At 40.6% G+C, this 16,803-nt stretch overlaps 1 long non-coding RNA gene across 1 annotated transcript; it reads right to left on the bottom strand.

The window, feature by feature from the left end:
• Positions 1–522: 522 nt before the first annotated feature.
• LOC141728849 (uncharacterized) lies at positions 523–16,308 on the bottom strand. The gene is made up of 3 exons (XR_012580091.1): positions 12,731–16,308; positions 1,699–1,808; positions 523–985 (listed from the first exon to the last, which is right to left on the bottom strand). It is a non-coding gene; the product is annotated as an uncharacterized LOC141728849 (long non-coding RNA).
• Between the last annotated feature and the right edge of the window lie 495 nt (positions 16,309–16,803).

Here is a 16,803-nt window from a genome sequence, read left to right as displayed (position 1 = left end):
TCTTCCCTAATGCCTCTGTAGTGCCACTAGAGGGCCCCGAAGCCCACTTTAAAAATTTGGCATTTTTTGAAAAGACGACGCAGCAGCGAACGTGTTTTCCAGAGCCCTCGTGCTTTCTCATTTTGCTATTCTCAATGGAATGTGTAGGGTGAACACAATCACAAGAAAATAAGGTTTGGGGAAGAGGATGCCTTGAAGAATAGCATCACCAGTGACTTTATCCACTAAGGACTTGCATGGCTTTCTGCAGTTTGGTGGAAGTGGTATCTCCTCAGCAGCAGCTGGATTTCCCCTGTGTCTTTTCTATTTTATGAAGCATTATATGTAGTAGGTTCTCTGAGAGTGTACAGGAGGCTTTTGATTTCATACCATCCCTTATGAGGGTGTTTGCCATTTGTTAAACCTCTCCTCAAGCCTTACTTCCACAGCTTGTCTTTTGGTTGTGGAGGAGTGGAGTAGCTGGGTTACACTTGCTGTTGAGTGTGAGTTATAAACAGGGTGAATTCTTTAATAAACAACGTTTATTTTGAACAACGTTTCTTTTTCCTTACAGAGTTACAGAATGTGGAGGGCAGCAATGCTGTTCTGCTCTGCATTTGTGGATATGTCTGACCAAACGGCTTTTGGGCTTTTGGTCATCCTGAAGAAGAGCACTTTCTTGTGCTCTGTCTCCTTGCATTCTGAAGAAATAACCAGATTTTTGAAGGTGTTCAGACACAAGCAAAGTTTAAAAATAAATCCAGAAATTTTTCCTTTTTTTTTCTTTTCCCATTTACTGTCCCCCTTCCCTTTAATTAAATAAGCCTGCCACACACATGCCATGGTCTCCATCTGAGACATTAAGATAAAGACATGTAAAATGTTGCTAAATTTTTTACATCCCTTTCAGGACTGAAACTGTGGCTGGATCACATGAAAAGAGAATATGGCATTGGGACTAACCATTCAATCACTTCTGTCCTGGGAGAGTTTGAAACGTTGGGCACTGAAATAAAAAAAATGTCATCATAAATTTTATGGCTTTTGCTGAAACACTTATGATTTGATGGATGACATCTAGAGCAAATGACTCCACAATCCAGAGAGGACAAAATGCTAAAGTTGCCAGAAATTCCTAAAATACTTTGCCTGTGACATATAAGGAAGCCTACTGCAGTGTGGACTGGCTCTACTGGCATTTGCTTTAAATGACCTGCATCATATCAGTGGCCCTTCCATCCCGAACTAAAGAGTTCAGAGTGTTATCCATTTAATGCACTGTGCCTACACTGCCCTGTTTTTTCAAGGGCTGCCAATGGATACAAATGAGGCATAAACTATGTGTTTTCCTTTAGAGATAATTTTGCCTTTCCAGAAATGAATTAGACATTTGCATAAGAAGTAACATTTGAGACAAATGTATGTCTGCTGGACTAGTGAGTTCCAGAAAAATGGTTCACTAAATTTAAAGATAGATGACTAAAATATATTATGCAGGTCATGCCTGACCTGCATTCATTCTTTTATGTCCCTTAATTACAAAAAAAGTCTAGATGACTTCATGGGTTGTATATTATATATAACTACTTTTTGGCAAGATGAATCCCACCTGTACAGTGGGATTCAGTGGCATCATGTGAATCTTGAATTTGTTTGTGCCAATTTACCAAGTGCAGTCTTTGTGCTGTGTATGTGGCACTTGGGGAGAGAAAATCTTACCTTGGAGGCAGCTTCCAGTGCATATAGGGTCTTGAGAGACACTGCGACTCCCAGGTAGAGTTCAGTTATTCCAAAGGCAGTTACTTTCCCATCCTGGGGCTCTGGAGACGCTGTATGAACAGGAATAGACAAGCTGCTGCTTGGGGAAAGCCTGAGCAAAGGTCTGTGGCTCAAGGGTAACACCCTTCTGTGTCCTGAGCACCTGCACGGGGCCTTTCTCAGTGCCACCTGCCAGCATGCCTGGGAGTGAGGAGTGTGCTTTGCACAGCGGCCCTACCTGGGCCATGGCATACAAGGAGGGTGATATGTGAGGAATGGTGGAGAAAGAGGGCTCTGGTAAATCATTTAAAATACTCATCATTCTGCAGGCTGTAGATTAACACACTCTCTGCTTTCTTTTTTGGTCTCCTACTGCAGATGTTTCACTTGTGTTATGAGTGAATGTTCTATTCTTAAAATAATAAAGCTTTCTATTAAGGAGTTGTTTGAATTCACAGTAATTAAATTTTTATTTTTAATTTTTATTTAAGAGGGCATAAATTGAATTATAGAATTCTTTATAGTATTTTAATTCCTATCATAAGCATATTTTGGGTCTTGAGGGATGTTCATAAAAAACATGTGTGAGTTCCAAGTACCTTTCTTCCTAAAACCCTTTCTGTTTTGGGACTCAGCCAGATAGGATGACAGAATATATATTATTTTTGTAGCTCATATGTTGGGTCAACCAAATGAAGCATGTTTTATCCTTGCAAGAAAATTAAACATTCCTGTCTAATTTAAAAAAGGGATTGTCTAAAGGACTTGTTTTATATGCTTTCAGGATACTCTTCCTGTTCATTAGGAACTGTTCTATATTCTTTTGCAATCATCTCTCATCATTTATTGTGTCATTTCATTTGTAAGTGGTTTAAAAATGCTGAAAAAACCTCTGTGGACATCTAGTGTGTTAATTGGATGGAGAAGAGGAAGGTGCTCTTGTAGTGAGGTATTATATGCAGTATAAAATATCTCTGGGCAAGACACTGCAGTTTAGTGGCTGATTGTATGGTTCATTCAATACTGAACGAGGAGAAAGAATTCCTTTCAAACAATGGTTGTCTTTTGTGTTTTGTTTGTTTTAATAACACTGCTGGGAAGTTTAGGAAAAAATAAGAAGTTCATTTAATTAAAAAAAGAGAAGACTAGCATCCTCAGAAAAAAGAAAATTTTCTGAAATGGACTTTATCTCATCCTCCTTCAGGCTAATGAATAATAACATATTCTGCTGCTGGCAAAAAGTAACTTTAGAAATATGATATCATCACAGCTAAATCTTGTTGATTGATCCCATGCAGTTAGCAGGACAGTCGTGATAGCCTCATAAAAATTACTCTCTCCTTGAATTTCAGATCCACTTTATGTTTCTTTTTATTATTTCTCTCATTGTCACTGTCTCTAGCACTGGTGAGAAGTACCTGGAATACTGGATCCAGGGCTGGGTTCTCAAGTAAAAGAGAAACAGGGATGTACAGAAATCAAGTCAAGCAAAGGACCATGAAGGAATGGGAGCACCCTACGGAGGAGGAGTGACTGAGGGAGCTGAGACCATCAAGCCTCAAGGTGAGATGGCTCCAGAGGGACCTCATCAACACATGTAAATATCTGATGGACAAGAGTAAGGAGGAGGGATTCTGGCTAATCTCCGAGGTTCTCAGTGACAGAACCAGAGGCAGTGAGCACAAACTGAAATGCAGGAGACTCCCTCAGAATACAGAAGAACACCTTTCTACAGGGAGGGTTATTGAACGCTTGTGTGGGTTGTGCAGAGAGGTTGTGGAGCATCCATTCCTTATTACCCTGAAAGAAAGGAGAGGCAGGAGTGACCTCTCTACAACTGCCTCACAGCAGCGTGTAGCCAGTTGGGGATTGTCCAGATGTCTCCCAGATGTCAGGTCTCTTCCAGCCTAATTGATTCTATGATATTCCAAATCCCTCTGAACATGGTCCTGGACAGCCTTCTCAGAATGACCCTACTTGAGCAGGGGGCTTGCACCAGACCATCTCAAGCCTCAGCTCTTCTGTGCTCTGCCACTGTTTCTGCAGTGTGACAAGAGCCAGGACAGGCTGTGGCTGAGCAGTCTCAGCGCTACTTAGTTTGTATGCAGGCATGAGCTTCTGAAAAAGGCTTTATGTTGATTTACAGATTGAGAAAGAGATTTCTTCATTTCCACAGCGAAACAGAGCCAAAGACCAGAATGGACAAAGCATACATCCAGACTGAAGCCCTGTACATTAAAAGCCATAATGCCTAGTCTAAATGAATTAATTTTAAAATAGGATCTTCAGAGGCTGTGTAATCTCTCTCTTTGTCCCTAGGCGGAGTTAAATGTGCCTAAATCATTACTGGCAACATTTCCAGTCATTAGTGATCCTTACTATTAGAAAGAAAGAGTTCCTTGATATCTAAATGAAAATTCAGCAACTAATGGCCCTAGATTCCCATTAATGCCTTTTTGCTACACTGATCATTGGACAAACTTTTCAAGACTGCTGCCATCATTCCCTCCTTAGCCTTTTCTTCTCCAGGCTGAACAAACACTTCAATTCTGTCAACTTTTTCTCACTAAAGACACAGGAAAAAGTCAATGGGTACTCTGAATCCAAAGAGTGGCACGTGCCTGCAGGTTGTCTGCCTAGCCTAAGTGCTGCCAAATAAATTACTGGGCTCTCTCAGGCTGGCCCTTGAAAGCAGCCCCTGACGTGATGCGTGGCATGTACTGAAAAAAAATGATTTTCCAAATGCATTTAGAGGCTTTTGGAACACTTTATCATGACTAAAAGCAGTGTTTAGGTCAATCCATATGTACCTAATGAAAGCAGTGTTCCCCACGAGGGAAGATGGACACAGGGTGTCCCTGGTGCCACTGGGCTTCCTGCCTTCTCAGGCAGTGCCTAAGCTTTGGGACAGCAGGTTTACAACTGAGGTTCTTTGACGACTTCCTGTGTGGAGGAACTTGTCTCCCTCCCTCAGTCAAACTGGGGGCACTGGCAGGGAGATCTGCCTCATTCTCCAGGCTCTCAGCTGCTTTCCCAGAGCTGGGGAGGGCTCTGCTCCCTGGGGGCATCACCAGCACCTGCAGCATTGCTGAAGTGCACTCACCCACAGGAGGCACTGAGGTTAGCCAAGTTCACAGAGCTCTGCAATGCCCCAAACTCCCCTGGTGGGAGCAGAAACTGCGCTTGAGGCATTTTCATGGCTACCCTCAGAGCATCAGGTAACCCTTTGCCTTCAAACACCACAATCTGCCTGAGCAAAGCAGTAGAAAACAAATGGAAAAAAATACAAGTTAAAATAGGAAAGAGAGTAGGGGAAAAAATTATTCCACATAGTGCCCTCTCCTCCTAGCCTGGTCAGGCAATAAAAGCCTTGAAAGAGAATTTTACTTCTGTATTTGTTACAGTACAAAGCTGAAGGAGTTACAGATTCAACAAAAACAGTTCAACTTCCCCCAGGAAACAGCACTATTTGCCCAGAGACAATTTAAAATATAAGAAGAGATAAGTCTTGTATGCTGAGTTAATGAAATCCATGGCTTCTATAAACATAATAGGGCTACAAACAATAAACCAAGAAAACTGGTGAAACTTTACAATCACAAACAGGATGCTGCTATGGGGAATAACAAGGAACCAGAGTCTGCTCTTATAAAAGTCTCTGCAAAATTTTTTTTCTCACTTTGCTTTGAAAATACCTTGAGAAATAATATAAGGTATATTCCGACATTAAAATTCTGAAAAATGAATAGAAATTCACAATAGTTTTCAGTGCCACCTAATCTGTATTTTTATTCAAGTGAAGTCACTGAATAAAAACAGATAAAAGAGGAATCAGGCCCAAAGTACTGAAGTGGATAAAATAATTTAAATGCAAAGTGTAGTCTGCTAAAAGTAGAGTGCACATTTATATGTTCAGAAATATACTGATGCTTTCAATCTCTCCCACATATTACTGAAGTATGAACTATTTTAGTTAAAATGTTGTATTCTAATTCTTTTGTCAAACTCCATTGATTTTAATAAGATATCACTGTTGTAACAATGTGTAGAATTAGAAAATAAAATGTTCTAATGCAGGCATTTGCTTTTACAGTTCTGTTTCAGATGTTGTTGATTATGCTTTGCTGTGGCCTTAGAAAACACCTTCCAAGTCCTTTCTGTGGAGGCTACAGTGTTATTCCCAACCTCTTTGGGCAATGCTTTTCCTAGGAATTGACAAGGCCCCTAAGGCAGTTTGCAGAGTTTGCATTTCTCACGTAGGGAGCACATGGGCTGGCCCTGAGGGTGTTGGTGGCTGTGACAGCACTCCCAGCTCCTGGCAGAAGGACTCAGTTCTAAGTAGAACTTCTTATTGTCTGCTTTGACACATTGTTATGAGCCCCAACAACAGAGGAGCAAGATCATCTATGAATGTGAAAGACAAATGGACTTGATAGCTCAACAGAGTGGAAATTATTTGAGAAAGGTTGGGGGTTTGAGCTATGTTGAAGATGTATGGGTTTAAAGTTCTCTCTGGCAGAATGTCAATTGTAATACATTTATAACTTGAGAAAAAGAGCATAATATAATTTTTCAGCAGTATGATAAATGAGACATTGGGGAAAAATGTTTATCCCAGAACAGAAAATGCCCAGAAAGCTTGTGTCACAGACATGGACTTTTCAAACCATGATCACTTCTCTTGCAGTAGTTGATTAAGCCATATTTGGGACTATCATCAGCTTACCTTTGTTTTCTTTTGCCATTGTTTTGCAAAAAACAGAGCTGGGTGAGGGTTAGAAAACAGATTTAATTAGTTTTTTTTTGACGTTATTTAGCCCATGCTTTTTTATTAGGCTTCATATCTACTCTCGGTTTCCCTCAATACCCAGAGGGTAAAAGACATCAGCAACGAGTGGGTCTGAAAGAATAAGGACTTGTATGAATAGCAATATAGGAGCAGAATTACAAGGCATGTTTTGAGGGAAAATGTAGAAAAATGGCTTGGGGAAAAAAGTGAAAGGAAAAAGATACTGAGATATTCTGTGAGCTTTTTTTTATTTTCCAGATTGGAAACAATAATCAAAACCATTTGTCACAATGGTTAATTTCAGCATTTTTCAAAGTAAAATGCTTCACTTTCCAAACTGAAATTATTTGCTCTCCTTTGATTTAATGAAATCACTACAGTTTTAAATGGACAGTACTGAAAGCACATTGACTTATGATATTTCTGTAATAAGAAAAAAAATCCGGTTCAGCTACAGATAATTCTACTCCTTGATTCTGCAGTGTTTTCAAAATGTTTCAGTTTTTAGTCTTGCCAGGAAATAATACATTTGGTAGTTGCTAGTGATTTTAAAAAGTTAAAAAAAAAGTTAAAGTAGACAATTTTCTTAGCTGATCATATTAGATGGTAGCACTCCATATAATCACGAAGACTAAAAGATGATACTCTTAGACTAGCAACTGAGAAGGGAAAAAGGCAAAGAAAATTTCATCACAAACTCCTGCTAGTATTCAAGTATTTGGTAGACAAACAGTTGCACAGATTTTGAAGGTGACATAGTCAAAGATGAACCAGTAATGATTCACTGATAGAGCTGTAGCATAAATGGCCCTGTTTTCTCTGAGGGAAAAAGAGAAGTGGTTTCATAACTTTACCCAATAAGGAGGCTAAAAATTTTACCTCGAATTTTTGGCTTAATTTGCTCCATTTGTTTTAGTAGTAGTAAAAAAAAAAAAAAAAAAAAAAAATAAAGGAGAATGCCCTGATATAACGGAAACATCAGTTTTAGAGCACAGACAGTCAGTCATTTTTTCCAGCTTTTTCCTGATTTGGGATAGCACTAGGAGGGAAAACTGCATACAAATTTTATGGGGAAAAACCAATTTAATGAAAAGTTTTCCTGAAAGATATGTATTTTTCCTCATCAGTTTTCTTTCATTTAGAGCATCATTCTGGTTTGGAGAATTAAAATTGTACCTTTTGGTGTAGTGGGGACTGTAGGCACTCCTGCTCTTTATTTGATTGGAGTAGAAACTCACCCAGCAGAGACCCTGTTTCAGTGGCATTGACTCTGTTCTGATTTTCTCCAACTTGAGTCCTCAAAACAAGTGTTAGCTGCATGGCATGGTATGCAGTTTGAAGTTGATTTGGGCATCTATACTACCTGAATAAATTTTAATGAAATAGTTACAGCAAGAGTGCAGTGCTTTGTGGCTTTGTGAGAAATAAGCTGTTCTCTGTAAATACTAGTTTGTTTTTGTTTTTCTTTTTTACTTTTCACAATATGGAACTTGCCTTTTTTTTTTGGTGCACCTAATTATCTGCCTTGCATTCTCATTCCTTCATTGTTTTATCATTAACTTTTTTGTTGTATCATTCACTTTGTTGTCATTGACTACAATCACACCATTTGTCACAAATTTCTGCCATACATCCTCATCTTGCCCCATCCCTTTCCCTGGTGGGCAGGGGTCTGGCGCTGGAAGTGGGTTCTGATGTTCACTGCCACAGCCCAAGGCTGATAGCATCCTCACAGGGGATGACACTGCACAGATGTCAGATGGCCACGGTGCAAGGAAGGTCTCTCCAAATCTTGCTGTGTTCTCATAAAAATATAAACCAGTGGAGTAACCTGTGGTGTTTTGATGGGATTTCCCCACCACAAAGCTAGCGGGGGAGGGATGATGAAGAGGGAAATGAAGGAACAATACTCCTAGATCTTGTCAAGTGCTTTTTCTTTCCTCAGTGCTGGAAGGTGGAGTTACAGAAAGAAAAGATGCTCAAAGAGATCTTTGATCAATATCTACAAATTTATTTGACAGACGCTATTAAAACCGAAAATGAAGGCAGTAGATTCTGAAAAGAGTAGGACTGATCTAGTTTAATGAAGATGTTTGACAAATTTATATAACGTGATACAAAAATAGTACTTCTGTTCATCTCCATAGCAGAAGAACAAAGCAACTTACTGTGAAATTGGAAGAAGTCCACTTTAAAGCTAATAAAAGAGAATGTGTTGATGCACAGTATGCTGTTAGCCTGGGACTCCTCACAATTTCTATCACAGGCAGCTTTTGGCTGAGCTGACCATTACTTGTGGGAACATTGAGACAGCTGATAATAAAACACTGAAATAAACTTGATACTTAAAGGTGCATAGGGACACACATGAGTATTAAACCATATATTCTTGTCTTTCATGAAGTCTTTATAACAGAGTTAAGTGGTTTTTGTTTTCAATTAAATATAAAATAAATCAATAAAAGATACTAATCTTCAATGAAATCAGTCTGTCTGTGTGTGAGATGCTTGCAAAAATAGTTCTTTTTTCATTTTGCTCCAATTTCAGCCCTCTTGATTAAAATATATGTCTAAACAGCATAACTCATCCCTAGCTATGACAATAATAATCTCTTACAACAACTCTACAATAAGTTCTAATAATAATAATAAAAAAACCTTTTCTCTACTGTTTCCTTTCCTGTGCAGGAGGCATAATATGTATAAATTTATTTCATGTTTCTCAACTTCTATATTGAATTTTTTTTTGCTGAAGTAAAAATTATATTTTGTATGTAAAATAGACTTTAACAAAATTTTTAGAGTGGAAGAAACAGAAGAGCAAATCTGCAATTATCTTGAGTTTTCAATGGTTAAAGGAGTCTGTTAGACAGTGGGGAATTCATAACATTGTTAATTTCCACCAATTTCTGCTTTACACTCTCTCTGCCATTCCCTGTTTATCAGAAGTGTTTGAGCAGGACTCACTGGCAGCCATCTGCCATGGATTTTATTTTCACTGCACTAATAGCAAAGTTGTTTATCTCTGAGAGGCTTACTCAAGAAAAAAGAAATTGTCTAGCAGTGATTGCAGGGGGGGTGGCTCTCTCTGCTGCTGAGAAGAGTTCATAGAAAGAGCATGAGTTTCCTTCCCTCTAGTGCAGTGAAGCTAAAATCCATGTCCAGCTGATTCCTGTGGCATGTCTGGTAGCTGAGTGTTTGTTGTCTGAGTGGGGGCCTTAAGGACAAATGACTTTTCTGTCCCCAGCTGGCAGTGGGATGGGATTCAGTGAGAGCCACAGCTGAGGTCCGTGCCTGGTGCTCACCATGGCTCCTGTGCTTGCAGCTGGAGGTGCTGGGCCAGCAGCCTGAGAGATTGCTGGCAGGGAAGGGCAAAAAACCACCTCCAGTTCAGCTGCCTTCTGCTCAGCCTCTGGGTTTGAGGGATACTGGAAATAATCCTCAGAGAATAAAAGGCTTTTCCTTCCAACCTCTCAAGCACCATGACATAGGGAATAAATCAACAGCTAATTTGGAAAATATTTTCATGAGCAAAATGCTAAATTTGTCTATGTACACTCTTCCTTGGTGGCATTTAAACAAGTTTTATATAAATGTTTTCCTCTGCCTTCTTTTTCTATTAGTGATATTCTTTAATTAAGCAGGTGAGCCTGATTTTTTGTCTATTTCTATAGCTTCCTGTGATTCAGTGCAACCATTCTACCTTATTTTATATATACACTATTATACAGTATGTACCTATATATTTCATTTAATTCTGTCTACCTTAAAATGGAAACCAGTTCACAATTATGCATATAGAATTTAATCCCTAACCCATTCCCACCAACAGTGGAGTTTGCATGGGTGCTCCCTGCTCTGTTTCATTGAGCATCAGCATTTTTCAAGGCTGGTTTAACTTAGTCTGACAAACCTCTCTGGAGCAAAGAAATAGATTAAGAAATGCATGGAATAAGAGCTGAACTCTAAAAGGTAAAGAACTGGACTCTTAAAGGTATGATATTTTCTTAACAGCAAAGTGAAATTTCCTGGAAGCCACCAATTACAACACTATTTGGAACATATTTTAAAATTATCAATGTATTAATAATAATTTAGTAATTTAATTAATATTAGTGATTTATCAATTGAATTATTATTAACATAGATAATGTTAATTATTAATAGTATTGATAAATATTATTTATTATTTATTTTTAATTTATCACTTTGTTATTTATAGGTTAATATGCAATGTTACAGCTATTTCCTCATGTTTGAAAATATATGGTAAATGGCCATCATTGAGTTAGGTCTCAATTCTGAAGTAGTTACCTATGAGTTTATGATTTCTATTCTTAAACTCATGTTAGATTTTGAGGGATTTACTTTGAGGCATGATTAACTGCAGAACATGAGGTAAAGTACAGTAAGTGTAAACACACTGTCTTTCTGTATGTGTATGAATATTTTTGTATTTCAGAGCCTTGGTGAATGTGGGCAGTATACACATTTTGAATAAAAAACTAATGAAAAAATACTTAAGCCCAGAGAAGTATTAAGAAAGATAGACTGCCTGTGTCTGTAATGTACTTGTGGACCCACTGTGACCCAGCTGGGCTCTCTGCCTCTTCTCTGCCTGTGCTGGCAGGGGACAGCTCTTGGAGCACAGCCCTTAGCAGAGAGCCACTGGTGAAGGCTTTGACCCTTCCTCCTCCTCTCTCTGCACACTGGGAGGATGGGGAGAGGTTTGGTCAGAGGGACCTGGTATGAGTTTTCCAAAGAGAGAAATGGTGTGGACCACGCTAAAGGTCACTGTTATTTGCATCTCTTGTGACCTTTCTGTAAGACCACTGCACACATTGCTGACTTTTCCATGGTCCAGCTGCTGCAGAGTTTGCAAAGAACGTGTTTAACTTTGCTATTTGCAACAGGAATTGTATATTTATAATGCGGGTTAAAGTCTTGCACCAAGACCATAGGACTTAATCGCCTCATATCCTCTAGACCCAGGATAGTCTTAATCTGTTTTTACTGTGCCCCTTCAAGTAATGCAATGATGATATGTTTAAAATTATTGCACTCACATCCAGTTTGAGCCAAGATAGACATAAAGTTGTCCTGGATAGAGCTATGCAAGCATGCCACATTTCTGTTAAATGTGCTATGTCCACAGGTCATCTGTGTGTTTTGCTTGACTGGCTGTTATCTTCTCCCCTTAGCTGCCTGGAGTTGGGCAGACTGGGGCTGACTGGTTTGGGGTGCTCTTCGTGTCTTTTATGTTGATGGGTTAATACAAATGGATCTAGCAGGAATCCTTGCTACCTGCATAGCTACAAATATTCTGTGTTCTACTCAGTGATGAAACTGGAAGCACTAAATAAGAGAAAACAAATCCTTGTAATAAAAGGACTTTGGAAATAAATATACTGTGAGAACATTTCTTATATAATTGTAATCTGAAGTCGTGAAAGCAGTGAGAGGAGCTAAATGAGGGAGAATGGGGAGTTTGGCTCATGGTGGTCACCTTTGGAATAATTTTTCTGGACAGGTGTTTACCCAGTGGTTTCACTTGGCTTTTCTGGGCAAAGTTGGTTAATGCACATTTTTGCTTTATGTATCTTAGAATATCACAATCTGCTATATACCTTGTTCTGCATTTCCATTGTTTCAGTAAAGTGGCACAGCTCTGAAAGACCAGTTCTGGTGTATGAATTAACCAAGCAACGCATGGCTTAAAATAAATAGTTTTAGAAGGAAATCAGGAAGAACTTACATTACATATGCTAATTATAATAGGTCACTGAATGTAAGAATAAAAAGCAATTCAATATGGAATCTGTCTTGCCTAACTGTCAAAGCTAAATTAGGAACACACAGGGGAACTAGGCTATCAAAGACAGTAATTTAATGTCTTTCATATAAGGGGAGAGAAACAGACTCCATCACAGAGCAAGTTTTTCAAAGATGCTTAGATATGTATTTTAGATATACTTCACTGGTTATGGAAAATCCTAGCTGATTAGCTTAGACTGTGTGATGAACATGTAAATTAGATGAGGCAAATCTTTGTCTTGGTACTGTAGCAAAGCAGATCATGAGATAAGGTAACAGCAAGTTATTAACAGTCATGGCTAACAGTAATGACATTCCAATCATTGAGATGATATTAAATAATGGAGAAATCATTCCTGAAGAATCAGCAGAAGTCTGTCATTAACTTACCTGCTTACAGACTCCCACATTCACCAAGTCTATACTGTCCCTCTGCACAGAAATGGTTGTTTGCCTTTCTTGTATGATCAGTAGGATGCAGGCAACACTGGGTTGTGTGGAGAGTAGGTTATATAGGTCTGTCCATGGTGTCTAAATTGACAGAGTTGTAGCTGAAACACATTTAATGTGAAAAGAAGCAGTCAGCATCAACGAAAAGATACAAGCTTTTGTTTGGAACTGAGGAATGGTCATTTAGCAGTGACTGGAGGAAACATGAAAATGCTGACGTAGAACCCAAGAAGTCATTAAAATATTTGCTGTTTTCCTGCTTTGTATTTCAGTTCTGAACTGGAGGTTGCTGCAAATGAAGCATGGTAGTCAAAACTTGTTAGTGGCCATAACAGTGGCAGACACTGCGTGTTGCAATGAAATTAGAAATGCTTCTTTAAAAATCCTCTCTCAATATTAACTAAAATATTCTCTCAATATTAACTCTAGTACTACATGGACAAAATACTAACATTTTTGTTTCAGAATTTAATCGCTTGATTGAGTGAATATTTGTGATGGGAGTTCTTTGGGAGCTACTAAAAAAATGACACTTAGAAAATTCTTGTGTGACAGCAGGGTTGCTCAGCTCCTAGGAAACAACATCTCACCAGCACCAAATCTGCAATAGGCTCTGTGCATCAAGAGGGTATGTTGCTGGTTACTTCTGCTCAGTGACTGTTTTGGTGGAGAGCTGGAAAGGGAATTAATGAGCTCATGGTGTTCTTTGCTGTCTTTGTAGCTGGACAAACAGGATGTACTGAGACTATGAGAAGGGTGACAATTCTTTATGACTAAATGACTTTAGTTTAAGGCTAAATAGGAAGGCTGAAAATATTTGCTTTGAGAATGGGGAGGCTATTGAAAAGCTGTTTAATTGCTGTGTAACTGGAATAGATAAACAGATATTGGAGACTATTGAGAGAAAAAAGACAGAAATGGCAGAAAATTCTTGCGGTGGAATTGCGACTTGCCTGTATGTAAGAGGTGTCATTGAGGTAGCTGTGAATCATATGAACTTGCCACTGAACTGTGATTTTTTGCCTCTGTCAAATTGCAGTGAGTGACCTGTGCATTTGGTGGCTATATTTTCATGTTCCCTCTAATAATTTCTTGCATGTCAGTAATTTTGTAATTCTAATAAAGGCTAAGCTTGAAGAGCAAGCTCTATGCAAATCCTGTGACATTGCTGACTTTCTATCTGTGCTAGAAAAAAATGTCAACACAAGTACAACGAGTGGGATGACCCTGCCTACTGACAGTATTGCAGAGACAGAAAACATTTCTGTAGGGGTCATGAAAAGTGTGAGAAGCAAAAATAACTAGGACAGAAAGTATCTGTATGCCCAGAATAAACACAGAGTGGAATTCAGTGTTTCCTCTAAGTGTTAACCTGTGGTCATTCTAAAATCCATATTTGTGTCCATCCAGATGGCAACCCCAACCACTGTTAAGAGAGTATCCTGGGATGCACAAGAGGATGGGGCATGCCATGGGCTGTTCTCCCAGATGCTCCTCTGCCAGTCTTTGAGGGTTCTAGAGATGCATCTGCTGTTTCCTACAGAGCCACAGATGAGGAAAGAAGGCCTGACTACTTCCCTTCAGCAACTAGGTGTGCTTCTCCTGAAATCAGAGGGATCTGCAGAATCTCAAAAAGGAAAGGTTTCTGGGCCCTCCTATGCAACTATGGTCCACTGAGAATGGTGGCCTTGGAGGTAATGTTGAACCCTGCAGCGTTTCCCACATTTCTGCTTCTGAATACCTAGAAGTTGGGTTCTAGGCAGTATGTGTTTCTAAAAATGGATTGCAGGCTGTCCTAGTTCCAGCCAAGGACAGGGTTAGTTTGCCCAGTAGCCCTTGAGAGGGTAGTTTGGAGCCATGTGAATGTGGCAAATACATTACATCTTACCTCATGTCTGGGGTGGGGGAAACAACTCTCACACTTCTGAGAGGAAAGGACACCATTTCCAGTAATGGAAAAATGTGGTGGATGTAGGCCCAGCTACCATGTAGGGCCCAGCTACCATTATTCCTTGTGTCAGTTTGGTGAGCATTCTGCTTGTAAGTTGTCCTCTCTTTATACACTGTTGCTTTATATTGTTGCTGTTACTGTTCATTTTCTTATCTCATTGCTGTTTCCAGTAAATTGTTCTTATCTGAGCCCATAATCTCTGCCTTTTGTGTCTCTCACTGGAGGGGGAAGGGAACAAGCAATTGGCATCTGACTGGGAGAGTCTCCTTGTAAGGGGGCACTGAACTAGGGAGTGCTGTTCCTAAAACACAACACAGCCCAAGATCACCCCTGCAAGTGCATGGGACTTGTGACAGCTCACAGTGGCAGGCTTGGAGTACCTGCTCACTTCATCCTTGCCTACTCTTATTTCCTGACAAATCCAGTGTCGGATCTCAAGATCTCAGTCCTGAGATGCTGAGCCTCCGAGACCAGCTTGGGGGTCTCGGGAGTCCTGGAATGTTGCCAGAAGTGTCTGGTAGCTGGACTTTAACCCTACACAGGAGATGACAAGGATGAGGGCTTCACCGGGTGAATGGTGAAGGGATTAGTTAATTAGAGAGTGAGACACAAGGTTTAGGATTTATGTACAGGGGGGTTTAGAGGAGTAAGATGGAGGAATTGGGGTGTGTCCTGCCCTCCTTCTTCTTCCTCCTCTCTTCCATCTTCTTTGGCCACGGTGGCACCTTTGTATTGGTTATTGCTGAGAGTACACCGAGTTATAAGAATAGATGGTATTGGGGAAAAATGATAAATATTGTATACGTCACAATGGGTATAAAGATACGTGGCTGCCCGGGAGGGCAGAGACAGTGTGCCCATGGCTGACTGCTGAGCGGATCTTTGTTAGGCTGAAAGAACATCTTTTAGATAAACAATTAATAAACATAAAACCAGAAAGAAGAACTGAAGCCTCTTCTCATCCTTCGACCCGCGGGCTGCCCCAAGGCCACCCCCGGGCCTTCCAGGCCCCTCAAACAGCCGAGATAAACCGGACATTTGGCTTCCACTGGGTGAGCTCTGACCACCACAACCTTTCGGGGAGGGCACCACCACCACCTTCAAAGCCCTGAAGAAAAAGAGAGAAGAAGAGAACAAAAAGCTAACAGAGACTGCAAAAAAAAAAAAAAAAAAAAAAAAACAGCAGTCACTGAGAATTCCACCTCTCAGTTTCTGCCGAAGACAATCGTAGCAGAGCAGCCCGGACTGGAACCAGAAGGCGCCCTGGAACCACTTCTCCTGATCTGCTGGACAGATCGAGACGTCCAGACTGCTCTGACACCAGATTCGGTAAGAAAGCCTGAAAAATAACAACATGGGGGCACACCTTCCCAGGAACAACGGGAAACCTTCCCAGGAACAACGGGAAACTTTGTCCACCTTATAAGGTGTGACACAAACATACACAAAAAAAAAAAAAATTAATTAGCTCTGGCCTTAAAAGGCCAGGAAGGTAGACCTCCAGATGCAGCAGACATCTGGGGGGGGGAGGAGCATGACTCCAGAAAAATAATTAATTAGCTCTGGCCTTAAAAGGCCAGGAAGAAATAACCCAACAGACGCAGCAGACGTCTGGGGGGGGGCCCCTCAAAACAGGGGGGAGCAAGACTCCGGAAAAGATTAGCTCTGGCCTTAAGAAGCCAGGGGGAAATGCTCTTGGAGAAAAAAGAGCAAGAAATATTATTAAAATACCCGGCCCCAAAACCCAGAAACCCTGGGAAACTCCCAAAAAGCGTCCTGAAAGCCCAGAGAGCATGGAGGACTCAGGAGCAGAGGGGGAGCAGGGGGGGGGTGAGAGGGGACCGGGGGAGGCGCTTTCTCGCGGCAGCCAGGCAGCGGCGGAGCAGGCGGGGAGCGCGGGTGAAGAAAAAACAAGAGACGCGTGTTCAGATACGGCTTTGCTAAGCTCAGGGCCGGGGGGTGCAGCGGCCCCGGGGGCCGGCAAGGTAGCAGAAACGCGCGCGGCGGGCAAAACTCGCAAGAACCCGGGGCAGAAGTCACATGCCAGCGCAGCAGGGGCGTC

The sequence above is a fragment of the Zonotrichia albicollis genome, chromosome 4 (genome assembly GCF_047830755.1).
Source record: "Zonotrichia albicollis isolate bZonAlb1 chromosome 4, bZonAlb1.hap1, whole genome shotgun sequence".
Lineage (NCBI taxonomy): Eukaryota > Metazoa > Chordata > Aves > Passeriformes > Passerellidae > Zonotrichia > Zonotrichia albicollis.
This window is presented reverse-complemented; position numbering and strand designations above follow the sequence as displayed.